Source organism: Marmota monax, unplaced genomic scaffold, assembly GCF_021218885.2.
Source record: "Marmota monax isolate L192 unplaced genomic scaffold, Marmota_monax_Labrador192_F-V1.1 WCK01_AAM20220418_F8-fsc00014, whole genome shotgun sequence".
In the NCBI taxonomy this organism is placed as follows: domain Eukaryota; kingdom Metazoa; phylum Chordata; class Mammalia; order Rodentia; family Sciuridae; genus Marmota; species Marmota monax.
This window is the reverse complement of record NW_026695222.1, coordinates 6512345-6534486: the sequence shown is the minus strand read 5'-3', so window position 1 is coordinate 6534486 and position 22142 is coordinate 6512345.

The following is a 22142-nucleotide window of genomic DNA, read 5'->3' as shown; positions in this document are numbered from 1 at the left end:
AGCCACCTCCTCTCCTTCCCCAGAACCTCTGATGCCTGTCTTTTGGGCCAATGTCACAAGCAGAATTTTTAACCTACTAGGTTAAAGGGGAAAGGCAAGTAAGTCCTCTTTCTTCTTTTCTTTTTTGTTTTGTTTTGTATTTTCTCTATATAGAAGTCAATTTAAACGATAGATCTTCATCTTAAGAAAACTATGAATACCCTAACACCTAGTCTCATTGTTAATATACAAACCCATCAGGAAGAGAGGATGCAAGAAGGTGACCTTCAGTAATCAGATAAATTAGATTTGTAACTCTTGCAGAAGTGTGATAGAACGGATATTAAATCCAACTTTGAAACCTTTGGAAGACATGCTATATTTCTTTCTCATAGATACTTCTGCAAAACAGAACAGAATGAAAAAACTCAAATTCAATACAGGAATGACTTCTATGCATCTCCAAATATGTTAGGAGGCCTGGTGTCCAGTATCCTGTTAGAGTTTAAGTTCTTTGAGGGTTGCATTGTATTTTGAACCCCAAGAACAACTGCCTGACAAAGAGAGGATACTCCATAAATGACTAAATGCTTATTGAAAGTATCGAATCCTGCAACTGGTTCTAAGGGATTGGCAAACAAATGCTATATACACAATCTAACACAAATTTCTTATGGCATAAGACAGGTGAATTCAATATGAATTGTTTGGAAGTGATACAGTTCAAATAATAAAATAAAACACAGAGTCAACTTTTCTAGTAAACCATATTTTAATGTAAAAATCATGTTCATAAAAATACAAGTTTTAAAGCCTTTTTTTAAAAGTGATTTTCCATTAACTTACTTCCCAGGGTTAACCTGCATGCTATGTGAATTTGGAAGTCTGTATAATTCTTTCTGGACTGCCCTTTCCTATTAAGTGGATGCCTGATGAGCAGCTTATAATCTTAATAATGCTCAGATTTGATATAAGCCATTTTAATAGACAAAGACTCTTTGAAGATAAGTGAGAGGGATAATAACTCTTGGCAGCATTGTTGTTCAGGAAATTTCAAGTCTTTCATAGGAAACTGAAAATACTTAGAGGATTAAAGTGACTACAACACACAGATGAAAATCCCCATTTGGAAGCTGATTTTTCTCACAAGTCCTCTACATTGACTGTTCTAACAATTGTGGAACTTAACCATAGGCTCTTCGTGCTACAGAGGCAAGATGTTTAAAGGACACATTAGCCCGACAAATGGAGTGTTGCAATAAAGCATTATGAGTGATATGCTCTTAAGTAGTCCTCACAAGTACTCTGCCAAATGCTGTATCCTAGTCTAGTGTTCAAGCACTGAACTTAAATGCAGATGCATCAGGCTAGGGTTGTCACTTAGGGGTAGAGTGTCTAATTAGCTTAGCATGTGGGAGTCCGAGGGTTCAACTCCCAGCAACACACACACACACACGCACACTCACACACACCCCATCACCCTTATACCCAAACCTATTTCTGTACCATTTTCTGTCACTGATCTGATTGGACCAGTTGCAGTATTTTGTGGTTATTTCTAGGCTCTTTTCTCTTGGGCTAATTTATTTTCTCATTCTGTGTTTCCCTTGAATATTGGTTTTCTCAACAGATTATTCTGGCATAATGATTCACACCTGTAAACTATGGTCTTATTTAACAATATCAATAACTGAGATAGGTCTAGGTGACACAAATGGGAAAGAAATTTGGGGGTAATTAGAGGCTCTTCGGCTCTGAAGAGAGGCAAGAGGGGTGGAAGAAACTTAGGTGGGCAGTTGGTATGTAGCAATCTGGGCTTTCCTTTCGGGCAGATGGAGAAGTTGCCTTATGGAGTATCAGGGGGACAAGTTCTTTTCAGTGACAGAGACTTGCCTGGGGTTCTGTTTCCCTTCCCTCAAGTCCAGAACAACTCTGAAATCACTGGGGGGCAGACTGCCAACTTTATTCTGAAAGACTGTTTTTGTGGATATTGCCCGAGGGCAAAGGCCTTGGTCAACAGCTGCCTTGGTCAACAGCTAACTTGGAGGCTGGACTGCTCTGCAGTGTACCAGCATGCTCTCTGCTCATTACTGGACCTGCTTCCGATGCTTTAATATCAAGTTAATGTGATGCTCTAATGAGAACTTTTACTGTGTTGTGCTGTGGGTTCTGCCACATTTCCGGTTCCACATCTGCTTTGGACTTCCTGGATATTCCTCATTATTCCAGCTGTCTGATGTAACCTTTTCGGTTTTCCATTGCTGCCTTATACTTATTCTTTTTTTTTATTTCCCTTTTCTTTTCTTAGGGAATTTTGGGAGGGAGGGAAGTGAAATGCATGCATTTAATAACTGTCTTAAATGTGGAAATGCTGACTGACCTTGGTATATGAATGTTCCTTTTCTCAAAATAATATCTGACACAATAAGATTTCCCTGCTGTGGTCTGTACTTTAATAACACTTGGGATTCTGGAGTTGGCATCAAATGCTAGCTCCTTCTGATGCAATGGTCCACATCCACCCGTTATTATGTCTCACCCCAACCCCTAGCTTTTAAATGAGGTCAGGATTCACATGGCCCACTCAAGACACGTGTATTTTAAAGTTACTTGTTACTCAGTTTTTCTATGTATTGTCAGTAGTTGGATTTGGAGTGGGTACCATAGGCCTACTACATACCCAGTGGAGATTATTGAAACATCTGGTACAGAAAAGTTAAATATCTTTTAACATTATAGAGACTCCAGTGAAATAAGATAGAGGGATTACAGTACTTCAGCTTTGACAGTGCTGTAGAAAAATTCTGAGTCCTCCTCAGGTATGCCATGGGATTAATACTGGCTTCGTTGTTTTCTTTTTTCCAGCAAAATTAATTTATGTGGTAAATTAGTGTCAAACAAGTCTCTCAAACTTCTGAAGTTCCTCTTTTAAAAATCACACAAAGATGAGGAAGCAGAATACAGCCCCCGATATACTCTTTAGAATATGATAATATAGATTTGGTAATATAGTATGTTGCAATATACTATAATATATAGTAACATAAATTCTACATATACAATAATATAGAATATTATAGAAATATAGTATGATATGACAACTCAACATTTAATAATCTTGATATTATTAAATGAGTGAAATGGAATTGACAGCTAATTTTAATGTTTTGAGCCTCAATTTGTAGTAGAATGCACCTATACATATGTTTTTTTCTTCCTTGCTTAGAATCTAAATTATGGAAAGGGAGCCTTTAGTGGTTCTACACAGTAAGTTCCAAACAACAGCTATAATTCAGTAGCACTATGTATTCTATTCTTTCCTGGAACATAATATTATAGCTCAAAACACGATAAGAACACGGAATACCACAAAAATACAGGATGCATGTGATTCAATTCACTCCATGGAGCCAGTAGTTAGCAGTGGAACATGGCCCTAGGGTGGAAGGTTGTCATTCTCTTTCCTTTAGTTGCACTTAGCTCTAAATCAGAAATACCTTGCCCTATTTTTCTTACAACCACACTGATCTTTTTATACTTTATTTGACAATAGCATGGAGCTTCTTCTGTAATCTTAAATTCTTTTTCTCAGCAGTTCTCCATCCTTTTGTCTTTAAGATCAAAAGCATTTTTATCTCAGTGTTTGAGGAAATTTAGAGTTGTTGGAGTTAAGCAATATCTGGCCCCATGCACAATACCATGAATGTTCTTGTCATTCGGGAGACATGTTTTGACCCCTGGGTATTTCTGAATCCATGTGCTGTGATTTAAAGTGGGGCTCACCAAGTAATCTACTGGATAATCTCCAAACAGTAAAAGGAAACTGAGATTAAAACTTAATGAAGTTCATGTTCTACCAGAATCACTTACAGAGACAGAGACTGAGACTCAGTCAGAGAGAGATGTATTTTATGGAGGCCATAAAAAGATAGATGTTGCTATTTGCAGATATGCATAGTAAATCTGGATGAAGATAATTATACTCAATCTCATCACCTCTGGGTGACTGATAAATTGGTTAGATGGCTCCCATATTGCCCTTGAGCTTCATATGAGTGCTATGGCTTTCAGTGAAGTTTAACATGGGACTTTCCAAGATCTTGCAAATGATGACTCCCTCAGGTGGAAAGTTAATTAGGAAATTATCCATTTCTTAATTTTAAAACCAACTAGTTTAGGAGGTAAAATGAGTTTGTAATTATGTGGGAAGTGAGTTCTAAGTAAGTAACATGGTCAAGACGACTCCCCACCTTCCTACTTCCTATGCCAGTAATTCAAAACCAGCTACTCTAACGTTTCCCTTCTGGACTCTGCATCAAATGCAAGAAGTAGCTTGGGGTGACTCATGAAAGTAACTATGTCCTCATTAATAAAGACAAGACTTCTGCCTCCGAAATTTATCATGATCTCAATTACTGTCATTATTCCAATGTCTGAGAATTAGTAACGTAGTGTAGGATATGACTAACCAGAGACAGTGAGGACTTCAGTCATCCAAGAAACTTGTGAAGGTAAATATAGTCTCTAAATGGTGAATCTGAAACATTTAAACACAGTACTCACCATGGCTATCCAAGAATAAATCCCTTAAATAATCTTCTTCCTAAAATGGTGCCAGTGTAATTTTCTAGATTACTTTTGTAGGATCTATGAGTATTTTGACTATGATTTATTAAATGTTTGGATATTTTAGATACTTTTGGAAGGTTAATGACAAAGGTTTCATCATGTACTACCTGCAAACGATTATACATTTATAAAATTAAAACAGGCCACTTACTAATCATAAAATAAATATGTGTCCTCCTGGAAAACTGATGGGTGGCAAAGGGGGAGAGTCTTAAATATTTTAACACTCAATTTCTTTAAAATGTGTGCTTGCTGGTTTATAACCTATGCCCAATTTGTAGGATTATTGGTAAAGTGTGGTGTGTACTTTTTTCCCTCAGCACCAGCATGCTCTTTTCAGTAATTTCTTTATTGTAGAATGCAACGACACTAAGATGATTTAACATCTGACTTAAATGGATTGGAGATATTTGAAGGTTTTAACCATTGAATGCATTTAAAAATAAGGATGGGAGAGTTGGAGACAACTAGAAACCAAGGTCCCACACATGGATAGTAGGTTTTTTTATTGATATTTGTGAAGTTATTTTTAGATGTTTTCTCTCTGATGACAAAAGGGAAACCAACATGCATAATGATTCACTTCCTGGGCCGTCATCTGTCACGCTGCCACCTTTGGCAATACTCATACACTTGTAAACATGTCTGATCACCTCCAAGGTGGTTTTCCAAGGGGGAGGTTCTTGGTTTAGTATCTCTCAAGCAATGTTAAAAAAAAAATCAAATTGTAGGAGATATGCCACTTGGAGCATTAAGAAAAGACATCATGAGTCAAACTGTATTCCTCACCACCCACACCAGGCTCAAGTTGTCTACATTTAACTGAAAACGAGTGTGTGCCTACCTCTAGCTTCCTGTTCTTAAGGCAGTTAGATAACACTTCCTGAAGGCCTGCCACTCAATAGGACCCTCAGGTTGGAGATGCCACTTGCACTGTGATAATGGTATTTGCAAGTCAGGCTTGCTCTGCTTTTGAGACAGCAGGACTGTAGGTGGTCAGTGTTCTCTTGATTTTGAAATCTTATCATTGTTAACCTGGCTGAGATAAAGCTTACTTCTAAGTTTTTTGAACTTTTTGATGTGGATTCACAAGGGATCTTTTCATTGGAAGGATTCCTACAGTCCTTAACATGCCCTGGTCATTCCACTGCCTGGTTCTACAACCCATGAGAACATGAGAACTAGAAAGAAATGACAGACAGTTCTTTTACTTTCTTGCTTAACTTTATAAATAAATTTAAGATTCGAGAGCTCTTGTTTGATGATTTAGAAGGCTATACCAGTTAGTTCAGAGTTTCAAAGTTTTTACAGATGACCTGTGTAACTTTCCACTGACTTTTTAAAATTACTGAATTTTGAATGAGTGATAGAAAAACACTTCTATAAAGTTATGTGTGAATTTTTATGCATATATGCCTATTTACAGATTAGGAGCAAGTATATTTTAGTAAATTTAATTTCCAGAATATTGCATTTTGAGTTGTAAATTTTTAGAGGTTATTTATGTATGTTTTTTGCAAACTTTATTGGATGTAAGGTGTGTGAGAAGGATTTAGAACCGAGCCTTTCGGTAGATAAGAACATTTGCAGGTAAATGGATGAAGGTGGAGAATATCATGCTAAGTGAAGTAAGCCAATCCTCCAAAACCAAAGGCAAAATATTCTGATAAGTGGATGCTGATCCATAACGGGGGGTGGGAGGGCATGAGAAAATGGAGGAACTTTGGGCAAAGGGGAAGAAGAGGTAGGGAGTGGACATGGGGGTAGGAAAGATGGTGGAATGAGATGGATATCATTATGCTAGGTACATGTATGACTGCACATATGGTGTGACGCTACAATATGTACAACCATAGAAATGTAAAGTTGTGCTGCAATTGTGTACAATGATTCATAATGCATTCTTCTGTCGTACATACTTAATTAAAATAAATTTTTTAAAAAAGAAATGAGTACAGATAAAGTCACTGGAATTGTTTGTGAAGAATATCTAATGTAGTTTAAGGATCACAGTCTAGATCAGATTCAAAATCATAAACAATTCTCTAAAATGTTTCAGAGAAACAAACCAAAGAAGTTAAAACTGCATTTTCAAATGTCTAGTAAGTGGAATGACGAATCATAGATTAGGGGAAATTACTATTTTGTTATCAGTTATGAGGCAAATCTGACAGGCACATAGTAAATCAGATGATACAGGAATTAAAATCTTTGCCTCTGGGTAACCATAGCTTGCCACATTCCCTTGGAAAGACGATCAACCTGGTTCACATGAGAAACTTTAGAGCCCCATCAGTAGATTGTCCAGGATTCTCCTAAAAAGATATTCCAAATTTCACCCATAGCTCCAAATATCAATATTAAAACAGAATATACAGTGACACTGCTTAAAGACCTGAAGTCAGTGAAAACAAATGGACTTGTTTTTGTTAGGAGTCAGAAGCAAACTGTATAACCAGCATATATTTCATTTTTTTTCACACCAGTTTCCACATAAACTCTAATTTCTACTTCTGTTTTATTTTGACCAACAGGAATTTTGAAACAATTGTTTTATTTATGTTGGTGAAGATGTGAGAGTGAAAAAAATGAACAAAAAACTAAAGATTTTGAGGAATGACCACAACATGTTAGGTACTCTCTCAGTTCCTTTTCTGTATGAATTTTCTTTTATTATTATTATTATTTATATATGACAGCAGAATGCATTATAATTCATATTACACATATTGAGCACAATTTTTCATATCTCTGATTATATACAAAATATATTCATACCAATTTGTGTCTTCATACATGGACTTTGGATAATGATGTCCATCACATTCCACCATCATTTCTATTAATTCTTTCTCTCATTGTCTGCAGTATACAGATGAGGAAATTACCCCTGAAATGACTTATCCAAGTTTATAGAACCTAATTAAAGACAAAATGGGATTTAATGCTAAACCTATTTACTCCTGGGCCTACTCCATCATACCACAAATTCTGTGATACAATTTATTTGAAATTTGTATTAGTGTTTTAATGTAAGTGTCTGTGTATTGCCAACTTTCTTGACATGTTATTGGCCATCTGACTTTGAATAGAGAGATGGAGATAAGCTCAAGATTCAAATTACGTGAGATGTTTGACACTTTTTTAGACATACTAGGCAAATGCATTAATTTAGATATCCCACTGCTAACCAGTATTTTAAAAAAAAGCTTAAAAATGTGTTTGTAATAAGAAAAAAAAAACCTGAAATTTTGCTGATACACGTAGAAATCTGAAATTGGACACACATTGATGTAAGTGCTATATGGCTGTCCAGGCCAGCATAAAGTTAAATAAAAGATAAAAAAGAATTAAATGTATAACACTTGCATTAAATTGGTATCTTTTCATCTTCCTAAAATGATTCAGACTTGCAGTTATTTAAAACACAGTGCATAGCTCTCACTGAAGAAAACAATTTACCTGTATCACAGGTGTCTTCTTGTGTTCTTTTGTGTTTGACTTGTGGTTTATCTAAATTCCGGCAATTGTCCTGCCTTCCTACCCTTCCTCCTGCTGTGTCTGGGGAGATCCTCATAGTTACCTCTGCTTATCTAGGCTTCTCCATGCAGCTTTCCCTACCTCTCCCTCCTTTTGTGAACTCTCATTTCTATTGCACACATTTCTATTACACACTAATTCTCTCTTTTTTAAAAAAATTTTGTTATTTTCAGTTATACATGACAGAAGAATCTTTTTTGACATATTTATATGAACATGGAATATATCTTATGCTATTTAGGATCCCAGACTTGTGGATGTACAATGGTAGGATTCACTGGAGTATATTCATACATGTACATAGGAAACTCATGTCAGATTCTTTCCACTGTCTTTCCTATTCTTACCTCCCCTCCCTTCCATTCATTCCCCTTTGTCTAATCCACGGATTGTCTACTAACTGTTAGTTCCACCATTCTCCTTCAATAGTTCTTTCTTAAATGCTGGCTTTATATCTGATACTCATTCTTTGCCTAGTGTAATTATTTTCTAGAGAGGAGGATTCTCTTTGTCCATTATGTACTAAGAACTAAGGCCAACAATTTTAAGTTATGATTAGAAACAATTTGACTCAACATAAGTTAAAACTTTCTAATGAATCTAATTTTTCCATGATGGGGAACATGTTGAGAGACAGTGAGTGAAGAACACAAGTAGAAGGTAAATGATCTTTTGGAAAAGCTTGAGGAAATCTGAACTGTAATTGACAATTGATAGCCTCTGCTAACATCGGGGACTATGAGTCAGTACTGTTATTACCATGGATATTTCAGGGGAAGAGGAGAGACTAAAGGAGGAAGTGTGAAATCAGTTTCATCTTACTGCTTGATAAAAATGTAAATTGTTTTTCCTCCCAAAAGCCCTGCACTGATACAAGGTCATGTTCTTAGGAATGGCTTATTAGTTAGGCATTGCAAAGACTAATTATGAATAGAGAACCATTTATTTTATGTTTATTATTTTAAAAAAACATAGATTGTTGCTCCAGATTGTAAAACTAAATAAAACTCACTACCAGACTCCATCTTATTTTGCTTCAATCTGTTCTTTCCTTCACTGAAAATATTCTTTGACCTATCGAGCTTATGAGGAGAATTCCTAATTCTAGCATTTAGAAAAAAGACACTCTAGTATCAACTGGGCTTGTGTCTGCATGTTCCCTTAGAATTCCATAGAATGAATTGAAGATCAACAGAGGTGCACGCATTTATCTCTGCATCAAGGCAGAAGGTGGCTTCAACCTGGCCTGTCTACATGCTTTAAATAGTGGCTCAGGCGATTATCTACCCTACAGACTTCCGTCATGGGAATGAATTGAAACAGAAGGAAATGTTCAGCCCAGCCCATCATGCATGGAGACATGAACAACTAAAGAGGTGTAACAGTGACTACCTATGTTATATATTCATTCACTGATTTACCATAAAAAGTTTCTTTGGTGGAGAATAACCAATGTCCCCAACTTTTATGCCCTTACCATTCAAGTATTTACCTGCCAGTCGGAGGATGCCAAAAAATATATATTTCTGACTTATTATTAGTTGCCACTATTATTCTTTAAGAATTTTTTAGGGTTTATAAAAGAGTGAAGTCTTTATTTGTGCATCTAGAAAATGCATTTTGCTGGTCATGCTATACAGAGAAAAGACACCTGTCCAATTTAAAAATTCTGTTTGTCATTGAAAAGATAACAACCACTCAGGTGTTTTATACTCCTATGACATCCTTTCTTTTCAAGGTGAGTTCCATGTGATTCTTGTCATTTAAATCAATCCATAGTTGGCAGGAGTTACTTCAGTTTTAATAAATCATATCTGTAAGTATGTTTATATGGACTTTGAAAACTAATTGGTGTCACCAACTTATGCATAAGAGGTTCACAATGCCCCTCAGCCTGCAAAGACTACAGTCATCATGCTGTCCCCAGGAAACAGGATGACAATGATGCTAATGATGTGGATTCCAAGCTCCTGTACTGAGTAGCATGTACTCTTTAGATGTATGTCTTATCTGGCCCTACCCTAGGGCCAAAGATGTCATTTTAAACCCCCTGGTTGTGGATTTCAAATGTGTAGATGAACAATACAAAACGTTCACTTCATTGAGGAAAAAAAAAATATGTTGTCATTTAAAAGTGAAAGTCCAGACATGGACATTGGATTGCTCTAAAAAATGTTTAAGGGATAATTTTATCGTTCCTTTCCAGCTTCACTCTTTAGTAAAGCAAAAACAAAAAGCACCCTAAAATTGAAAATCATGGCTTTTTTCTTTTGTCTGAATCCTTCCTTTCTTTCTAGGTTATTATTAACAGAGTTAATAATAATATTATTAACAGAGTTAATAATGCAAAAGAAAACAGTCCAATTGAAGCTGTGGTCATTAAAATATGGATGTAGTTTATCAGAGGTCAAGGTAGTCATTTACACTGCATTACTGCAAATCTTTTCAGCAATTATTACCTGCCTATTTATGAACAACAGATAGGTCATGTGTGTGATCTGAAATCAGCCATTTAGTTTTCAGATATTTGAGAATAAAACATTGCAAATGTGAAATAGTTATCTATCAATTTAAATATATGTATATATAAAATTATTGCCCTAGAGGGCTGCAGAGTCTGATGCAATAGTCACTAGCCACATGTTATTAAGTACTTGAAATATGACTAATATAATTGAGATGTACTAAGAATATATTTTACATATCAAATTTCAAAGTTTTAGTTTGAAAAACTAATGCTAAATCTGTCATTAACAATTTTATATTGGTCATATGCTGAAATTATTGTATTTTAGATACATGGTATAAAATGCAATATTTTACTAAAATTAATTTCACCTTTTACTCCTAATGACTATAAGAAAATGCAAATTTACATTGTGACTTGCCTTGTGTGTCTACTGGACAATGATATTCTAGAGAGCTTGGCACGAGGCCAGGCAAAAATTCAAGCATTTGGAAATGTCTAGATGAAAGGATGGCAGGGGTCCTTCCCAGCCACAAATTCCCTGAGGTTTAAAATGGCTTGGGGACCTATGGATCTAGCCTTTATGCGAATGTATCTCACAAAGTGATTTTTGGCAACCCCCCTGTGTTCAGTGCTGATAAGTTCTCTGAGAAGTCTATTTACTGATTTCCACAATTTTGTCTAGAGTGAGTATCATTTTGGTAACTTCCTGTTCTACAGGATGCCTTTTAAAGAAATTAAATTGCTTGCCAATTTAAATTTTACTTGAAAATTTAAAAAACACATAAATCATAGTCCTTTATTCTCCTAAGAAGAATATATCACTCTTTTTTGAAATATGTTGTATAATGTGAAATTTTGTTCAAATGATAACGTGGAAGAGCAAAGAGAAAGACTCCATAAATGCAATTTCGTGACAGTTGGTAGAATAGGTAAAATGGATTAGGAAGGAAAGAACCAAAATAGCCCTCCTCAAACAAGAAACCTTTGGATGCCCTTCCTCTCCTCTGTAACATCCTACTTATCAAGGTAGAGAGAGAGGAGGGGAGGGGAGGGGAGAGGTGGGGAAGGGGATTGGTGGAGGATGGGAAAGGCAGCTGAGCACAACAGACACTAGTATGGCAATATGTAAATCAATGGATGTGTAACTGATGTGATTCTGCAATCTGTGTATGGGGTGAAGGTGGGAGTTCATAACCCACTTGAATCAAAGTGAGGAATATGATATGTCAAGAAATTTGTAATGTTTTGAACAACCAACAATAAAAAATTTAAAAAAAAGAAAAGTTACCTTAGTTCGTAAAATAAAGTATGTCCTGCTTACATTGACTTATTTTTTCCTTCCAAGGTTCCCATATATGCCACCTTCTTTGTCTGTCTTTTTCATTACAGTAATGTCCCCTCTTATCTCACTACACACTTTGTCACAGAAACCTGAGGGATTTTGTAAAATCCTAAAGCATGACATGTAATTTCTCACATTAAAACTCTCTAGTACTTCAGAATGAACTTAAAGCAAAAGCCTAGCCCTTGCCTAGGCAGACAAGAAGTGCAAATTCTGTCCCTTGCTTCATTGCTTGTCTCTCTGACCTCACCTGGTCATTTCTACTTCCTCCCTAGGTTTGAGCTATGTTAGTATGATGTTTATTTCTAAAATATACTAAGCTCATTCCTGCTCTGGGCCTTTGCACTTATTGTTTGCTGAACCTGCTCTCTTTCTTCTAGGCTTTTCATATGGTTCATACCTTCTTGTCATTTAAGTCTCAGCTCAGATATTGCCTCTCAAAAGAGGCCTTTCATGATCACCCATCTGTGGCAATTGTCAATCCACTTTCCTACCCATAACACTGTTCTGAATGTCTGAATGGTACTTATCACTATATGACTTGATCTTGCTGTTTTGTTTACTTGTTTACAGTCTATTCCCCACCAACCACACACACACACACACACACAAATACACACAGTCTAGCCTCCTTAAAGGAAAATTCCAGATGCTATATAAAAGAAGAGCCTGAGTATCTAATTCACTCCTAGTGATTATTGTTTGAAATGAATGAAAACATATGCACAAATTATATTGAGACAGACTCTTGACTTGCTTTGCTATCCACATTTCTCTTAGCAGTTTGAAGATGTTATACTTCACTTTTACCTATTTATCACATACTGATATGCTTTTCCTCAGGGGAGACCTCATGCCAGGAAACAGCAATGTATAGAGATTTTGTTCATTGAAAAATGTCTAACTTAAGACTGAGTGGTTTGTAGGCTAGATGAGGATGGAGACCTGGCTCTTCTCTCTGGACTCGTGCCCATAAGGCACACTCAGAATCTATTTCTTTTACAGTGTTGCTGTCTGCCTAGGACTCATAGGCTCCACAAATATGAATGAAGACCATTCAGTTATGCTTTAATTATAAGAAGTGCAAGACTGGTGATCCTTGGATTGTCCCAGAGACCTAACCAGCAGCCATATTTCTGATTGTCATTTCAAGGGCAAATTGTCACATACATGCCACAATCATGGCATCTGATGAGTAAGAAATTAATTCAGCTTTACTCCCTCTCTCTTCTAACCATGCACTATTTTCTAGTAAGTTATGAATCCTCTTCTTGCCCACTCCACCCCAGGCAGGGCTGGGGGAGATTAGAAAACAATAGTCAAGTAAATCTACATTTGCAGGAGTGCGTCCATCATTTGACATGAACATTCTGAATGAAAGTATACATGTTAAACTACTATTATACTTTGCCCAATTAATATTAAATTCATTTCATCATTTTAAAGTCTTCTTCAGGTTATTTTCAAGAATTTCATCAGTGGGAATTTTTGCAGAGCAAGGAATTCTGTACTTTGAATAGCCAAATCCTTTTTTTCTTATATTCAATAAGTTAAATTTGGAAATGTAATGCCATTGTCAGTCTTTATGGGTATCTGGGAACAGAAAACAGGAAATAGATTGACAAAGCTGCACAATTTGATTAACTCTATTTGTTTGCACAGTCTTAATTGAACTTAGTAATATATGCATATATATCACAGTGATGTATGCATATATATATATATGCATATATACCTAAGTTCAAATAAGACTGTGTGTGTATTCTAATTTTACTTTTGAACTGTTGTTTTACTATGTGTGAAAGCATCTATATTCTATTTCTGAGGAATCATTTTCTCCCAATTTAGTAAAGCTTCTTTTCAAATGTATCCTGCCTTTCGCATTCAGTGAATTAACAAAGCTAATTTGATTTACAGAGAGAGAGGAGCTGCTAAAAAATCACAGGATAAAGAAGTCTTACAATCTAAATGAAGTTGGCTTTTTTTTTTGATTACTGAAAAGATAACAGACATGAGAAACATGTAGTTTTATTCAGATTCCTAGACGGAGACAGTGAATCAGAATTCTAAGAAGAGTAACAAGAGTTTTAGCTTGAGAACTTAGCCCAATTTTAGCAGCATCTTTCTTAAAATGTGGGGAGTGTAAAAAAAGTATCTCGTTCTAGGCAACATGTTGATTAGGTATGAAGAAAACTTCTGGATTATTTATAGACCATGGTTGGTATTCCTGAAGAATTCAGTTACCTCTCAATTAGAAGAAAAAGCAAAGTTCACAAAAAGAAAGAATTGACTGAAAGAAAAGAGGTGTACATTTGCACATACTTGTCCTCTAATATCTTTTAAAGTGATTTTATTGTTTTTTTAATAATGGGCACCAACAGTAGAACTTGCCTCCAGATTGTGAATGGATTTGTTTAAAAAAATCATCAACAAAAATCTGTGCAGAATATAAGTATATTTGAAACTATTTTGTACATTGGCTTAATACTGAGAATGAAGCTGAATAATTATTTTAAAGTTTGCATCTGATGTCTATCTAATCTCATATTCCTGGAAAATCCATTCTTTCCCCTGAAGAATATTCTAGCAGCCTCAAGCAGAAAAGAAGCAGATTTTCACAGTCCTCAAAACTCATACTCAAACTCAAAAAAATAAAATAAAATAATTTTTTTTTTTAAAAGGTGGATCTGGGGAGAGAGAGAGGGAGAGAGAAGAGAGAAAGTAGTGAAAAAGACTGAGTCCCAGAGCTATTCCCCAGGGACTCTGTCCTATCTGTGGTACAATATGTGGTCTGACCCAGATGGGCACCAGGCTGCCCTTGACCACCAGCCTTTCTGGCTGGCCTCCCCTCCAAGGTAGGGCTTACCCTCACATAAAATTGCCAACCAGGGCCCACTTGGGTATAGAACTAATTTAGCCTCCGGTATACTTGATGAATGAAGAATTTCCTCTTGGAACTAAATTATAGGGCTTGTTGAAGTTGCTCTTTCGTGATCTGTTATTTGGAGGTAATTTTCCAAAAGGGCTGGAACACATGGCCATGAGCTAGAATAGGATTCACCGTGAACAGCTGCCACGCGCTGGCTTGCATATCCCGCTCTGCTTATCCCCTCCACCAGCCTCCCACGCCTCTGCTCCCACTTCCCGACAGTAGGCCCAGCCAACAGAGCTGGGCTCATGTTAGATCTTTACTTTCCTTCTTAATTAAACCACAAGAATGGTGCCTGCCCACCTTTTTCTGTACCCAGGCTTCCAGAAATGTAGTAACTTGTCATGACACGTAACACAGTTAAAAACAGATGAGCAGGCCTTAACCCTCATCGTCCAATGCGGCTGATTACAACCTTCTGTCAAATTCTACCTGCCCCCTCCCCTGTTGGCTAAAAGATAAGCTTCTGATCTTCTCTTGGCTTTTTGAACTGTTGGAAGCTGTGTAAACACAAGCTGCAGGTTAGTCAGATTCTATTTGATCCAGGGCCTGCTGAGTGCAGAGATTACATTTGAAAACTCCCTTGTCTAATTAAGTAATGGTGACCTATGTCGGGTGGTTGCTGATGAGGTCAAATAGCAAGGGGTTTTAGTCTAACCTGCTGCAGCTGGTTGATAAATGAGGCACAGTTAGTTTTTAGTGAGTCAGTTTCCCTGGAGAGCTTTCCTTTTATAAAACACTTGAATTGTGTCCTTTCTCAGCATTTCCCATTTGAGTTTCAGTACTTTGGGAAAGTTTTTGCATTCCAGAGTGACAGGTATTTCTCCAATGACAGTGACCCCGTTTTATGGTTTTTTCACTTCAAATGATTCAGAAACTGATGTGCTGTGCCTATAGTTCTATTTGAACTGTTGATTTCTTCCAAATCTTAGAAATGAGATAAAGACCACTTTGAATATTGACATTTGGGTGGGGTATGGGAGTGGGGGAAGGAGAGGAAGCTCCAAGAAATTGGTCTCAAGACCTGGACCAAGCCACATAGAAAAATCATGACCATTTAGTGAGTATCTACTATCTAGAAGACACTGTAGAAAGATCTCTTCACCTTTATCTCTGGTCCTCACCATGACACTTAGAGTAGGAATCATTATCCCTCTTCACTTCTAAGATTCCTAAAGCCTAAAGAGATCAGCCACTTGCATTAAGTGCTTGCAATCATGAAGTGAAAGTTCTGGATGAAGAACCCAAATTCTCTTAACCTTAAGGCTTACCCATTCCAGGCAACTACGTAACTTCTCTTAGGAAGTGGAAGCTTCTGGAGGTTCCCAGCAGAGGCCAATTTTATGGCTACACTTTTTTTTTTTTTTTTGAGAAAAAGTAAATAAAAGTGAAGATAAGAACTTTGGAAACATGGACCTTGAAAGAAATTATCAAAGAAGCCCTCTCCTTTAATATCAAGCCTGTACATTGGTTGTCCCTAAGCTTCTGTTTTTCTGGCTATCTGTCGTTTCTGCCAACAGCATCTGTTTCCTGGAGTTACAGAAAACGATATCTGGAATTCCTCAGGGATACCATCCCTCCTCCGAAATCCTGCTCATGAGTTTTGGCAGCCAAGAGTCCTTCAGATGTCTTGCCACTGTGAATACTTTTGAGCCCATCAGAATCAATGAAATAAAATACGTTATTGTAGAAATAAAGCATGTGGATTGTTGTTAGCAGACATGGTTGCACCTTTCTCCTGCCTCAAGGCAGGAATTACAAAATCTAGAATTCCTGCTGCCATCTTGCCCGTATATTTAGCCATCTGGATATATCTGAGAATCAGAAAGAAATTGGGTTCTGGTGATAGTGTTGGAATCTTGATCAAGCTTTGCATGATCTCCCTCTGTACTTCATTTCAAGAATTCAAAAATGTTTTAGGTGTTTTCAAACTAAAAAGCCTAAGAAATTTAAGTATAAATATCTTGCTAGATCCATAATACCCAGCCAGCAATGGGACTGCAATATAACAATGTCTCCATGCTTCCAAAGCCGTTCCTTTTCCATGGAATCACATTTATTTCCAAGACAGAAAGGAGGACTTACAAAAGGGAAAGCCACATATTTTCATAAAGAATGGAGACTGACAATTTAAAATTACAATTCTTGTAAAATCTTTCAACCTTGTCTCTCAACTCATTTTTTATCCTGCTTTTAGATGGAACATATAAAAAGTTGGAAATATTTCTGTTAATTATCCCCAAGAAAATAATGCAAACTCTCCAGTGAAACATGTTCTGGTGTCTTGCAACTTTTGCTGTAGATAATTCTGCACAATTTTACATATGTAACGCTGGCTATATGCTCAGCCAGTGTTCTGTCTTTGGCCTCATAAATGATATGATTTTCTATACTCCTAAAAGCCGTAGCAAGCTCACAATTCTAATAAATTTATTGGGGGTAGTAAAAAAATGTCTTGTCCCCCCATTTTTAAAATCTCTAACACTAGAGAAATGAATTTTTACTCTCCTTAAAATTCTAGCTAGCTTCTCTGTCTCACACCCTCATTCAAGGGCTCAAAAACAGCCAACAGGATAAAGGTAAGCAACACATTAACTATGAGTATAAAAGGACATTTACTCCCCTTCTTTGCTATACTCCTTTTCTGTGTAAGAAGGAAATATGCTAAAATTACGTTTCACCCTTAGAGATAACTTGTTTTTCAACCAAACCAACCAAACAAAAAACAATGGATGTCTAGGATATTGGGATATTTGATAGCAACATATACATTTGAAACCCAATAAAACCCAGAGTTGAAGTCTTTTCATATAACTTATCTCATTTATTCCTCTTTTTTAACCCTATTATGTTAATGTTATGATTGTTTGCATCTTAGAGATGAGTATTAGGAAGTTTAGGCATTAAGTGGTTAGCCCAAATCTGCATGACCGGTCCAGTGGTGGAACTAGTTTTTGCTCAAGTGTTCTGATCTGAGATTTTTCTATGGTTTCAAATAGTGCATTCAATATCTAGAATTCTGTAGAGAGGAAGAGTTGAAGAGGTTAGAATGCCTCCACATTATTTCTTTTCTCTAGGTTAAAGTGAGCTCATTGTCTCAGTGTCTGAGAAAGGCTTATAATGTTTTTTGTTCTTAGTTATCCCTTCTGGGAACCACAGGAATTTTGATTTTCCTGACCATTTGTCCTCCATCAAGCCCAAATGTTGAAAGAACATTATTATTTTTATATGCCAATGATGGCAGTATTTGCATGTGCAAATCATGTAATTACTTAACTACCCAAATTGTGCATGCAACTAAGGTAATTATGAACTTCGAAAATTGCTTTAAGAATCTGACCCTGGAAAAATTATGATAGCAGAAAATGAGTGTTGGAGTGGAAATTTCTTGCAAGGCTGATTTTGTTATTGTCATTGTTGTTTAGTGGAAATGTAAGGTAGGCTGATTAAGTCGCCTTCCTTGCCTCCGTTTTGACATGTAAAGAAGGAAAATAATATTTACCCATTTACAATGGGTCATGTGAGGGAAATGGAGAAAATGCATACAAGTGATTTAGAAAAACGACAGAAGATTAAAAGGGATGATATTATTTTTAAATGGACTTGTTAACCTCTATTTTGGAAAATGTATAAGTCAACATTTTAATATGAATATTTAGTTTATCTACTCAGAGACTATACATCTTATTGTGGCTAAAAAACAGCCAAATATAAAACTGTGAAAATATAAAATAGCATTGTTTTTATTTATCTCTAGGATGCATAATAATTTCTCATTTGATTCTCTTAATAATTCTGTGCAGCACATGGAAAAGGAAAGATTAGCCACAGTTCCATCACATGAAACTGAAGCTCACTGAATTTAAAACTTGTATCAGCTACATGAATGCTTAAGAGGCAAATTGAGAATTTAAGCACCAGGATGTCTGACCTCAATTATCCCTTTTAATAACTTGGACATTTCTATCAGAGAGAGCATATTGCCTTGCGAATAGTAGTTACAGACATTCATGCATGACTCAGTTACTAAATGCATTCAGCAATTTACCTACTTCTTAATAATTTGATCAGTGTAATAATTTGTCTTGAATTAATTTGAAGATTACTATTGCATTATTTGTAAGAAAAGGCCTTTCTAAGAAAACTTGTGCTGAAGAAGGTGGAGGCTCTTAAAACCTGCTTAAGAGAACAAACAATCAAAGGGCTGTGACTGTACTTTGTCCACTCAATAAAACAGATAAAAGTGATTAGAGACTAGTTCCAGCTCTGTGAGTCACTAGTTTGGGTCCCTGGTTCACTGAGAAGAAACACATTACTCTTCAAGTTTCCCATAATTCATTTAACCTTTCTTCCTGTGATGGTGAAGTTATTACTACAATGGGCAGAGTATCATCTGATAAGAGCATGTATACATTATACCATTCTTTGAATGATGTTCCCATTTGGTACCCAAGCCTTTGAGTACTGTGAGGGTTCTAAAGAGCATGAAAGATCTGAAAAGTTTAAAAATCTCTGAATCCCAGTGATGTTTTGAAGGTGATTCTGAGTATATGTGGCAAGAACAGAACCACAGACATGAGTTTGACTCTGTGTTCTGTTCTCTAACCATGGGCTGTTGCCTTCTCCTTCTGTCAATACAGATGTGTCTGGACAGAACAGGACCAGGGTTACCTTGGCCATCAAATGATGGTGTTTCAAAGAATATGAGCCACTAAGTCATGTATACCCAATGACTTGGCAGGAAGTAGAATCATCACCACTTTTTAGAGTCACAATATGTCTGAAGTTGTGTTTACTCTGGTAAAATAAACAGTCATTAGTATGATTCACATTTTTTCCAGCTTTAGGAAAGGACACATAAATTATCTACCATTATCTCCCTCAACCCTTTTTCTCTTTTTTTTTGTTACAAATCAAATGTTTTCACATGAATAGTTACCATTTCTTGAGCTTTTACCAGATGTCCGTCCTCTTTTCAAACCATCTATGCCTTATTTAATGTGACTTTCACAATACCCTTGTGTTGGACATTATTCTTTTCTTAAATGTACAGGTGAGGAAACAGGAGCTTAATGAGCTTAAGTAACTTGCCCAAACTCACACTGACTGGCTTTTATTCATCAGTACTCATTTGAGTTACCATTGCACTCTGAAAATTCTTCATTGATGACTCTAAGACCAGCCCATCAATGACAAATAGACACTTACTTAAAAAGATTTTCTTTCATCTACTATACATGCCCATCAAACAAATACATGAAACCACATGTTGTCTTTTCAATGAATAATCATACCCATGCCTTTGGTTTTTTCATCCAATCATGCAACATTGATATATTGATTAATAATAATTAGCAATATTTTCCCAGCACCACGAGATATCATTTTGAGTGCAATAGTGAGAGTTGAAGAATGCTTTGATGGAAGGTAAATTTGAAATCTTTAGGAAGTAGCTTTATTTTCCACTGAATAAGTTACAACAAGAGGCTTAAAAAAGCTTTCAGCATGAAATGGAGAATTTATATGGAAGACTTTTTTTGCAATGCTGGGGAGTGAATCCATGGTCTTATGCATGTTAGGCAAGTGCTCTACGACTGAACTACAGCACTAGTCCTAGACATTCTCAAACACCCAATGTCTCTGCTAATTAATTGTATACATTACAAGAATAATACATTTACAGATTGAATTTTGTCTTAATTGAAGGATGTCAATTCTTTCTCCTCATATTTAGAAGCTCCAATTAGCTCAGATCAGAATAACAAGCACTATGGCATTATCAAGAGGTGGTTATGTGGTGGGGGCTGAGAATACAAAGATGATGAAGATGATGGAATAATCCAGCAGGAGAAGCATAAACAGGGTCATACTCTTCTGCAACTAGTCCTAGACATTCTCAAATACCCAATGTCTGTCTGGGAGGACTCCAGTGATGAGAGTTTGGTCAGTATGCTCTCAGAGATCTGCTGTGGTAGCACAGGGGGCCTGAGAAGGTCTAAAGTGGTTCTAGAGTCTTTGCAAGGTCATGACTTACCAGAAAAGCTCATCTAGAGCTACAGATGCCACTAGCTACACATGCTTATTGATCACTTGAAAAGTAATGTGAGTTGAAATGTGCTATAGAGTAAAATCCATTTTGAATTTCAAAGACATAATATAAAAAAGAATGTGGACTATATCTTTAATATTTTATATGATTATATAATGAAATAATAATGTGTTTATTATATTGGTTTAAATAAAATATACTCTTAAATTAATTTCATTTACTTCTTGTTACCTATATTGAGGGTGAATGTTTAAAATGATTAAAATATTTGAAATGATACACATGACTCACATTATCTTTTCTGTTAGGTAGTGCTGATCCTAAACCTTCCTATTCTCACAGATAGGAACTGTTTCAAATACTTTTGCTTGGGAGAGAGAATTTATCTTTTATGTTAAGTGGCTTTCCCAGCAGCAGAGAAATCTTTTGAACCAATGTCATTTTCCTCTTTCTCTTCTGCCCATCAGCTTTTCATAAAATATTTTATATATGATCTATAAAAAGCCACAGAAGTATAGAAATCCTGAAAAAATATGTGGAAAAACTTTTTTTTTCTTAGAATGTAGAAAAGTGGTAAGCAAAACAAAATCAGCGAACAACTTTTTTTTTTTCTTTTAAACCTTCTTTAGTTATGACTTTGTAAAGTTTTCAAAACCAAATGTGCTTAAAAACCAATCAACAGATCATGGTATTTTCTCAAGGTTAGCATCTTTTTAATGCTGTTGATTTTAAAGTACATTTAACTTAAACTATTATAATTAGAGATTTTGTGTTCAGTAAGGATTTCTCTCAGGAGACCCATCATCTAGCCGTATGCATTTTCCAACTTACCATTTACTGTTTCCTTAAAAATTAAAATGAGGTTGCAGAATAAAAAATCTGTTTGCTTTTACTTTTAGATTGTGTTCCTACATGTTCTATAAACTGCATTTATAACATCTTTAAGTACATTTATAACATATTTATAACTGGAATAAAATTTATAATTTTTTATACCATTATCTTTCACAAAATATATATTACTCAATATTTTACTTTTTCCTCTAAGACATTGTGTTTTAAAAGTTTTATCTATAACAAAGGAGAAGTTGCACAATCTACATTATGATGTTGGAAAGAGTAATTTTACTTTTGCACCTAAAATCTGACATCAAATATTTTCCTTGGTTAAATAAAAAAGGGGGGAAAGACTACTCTAAAAATG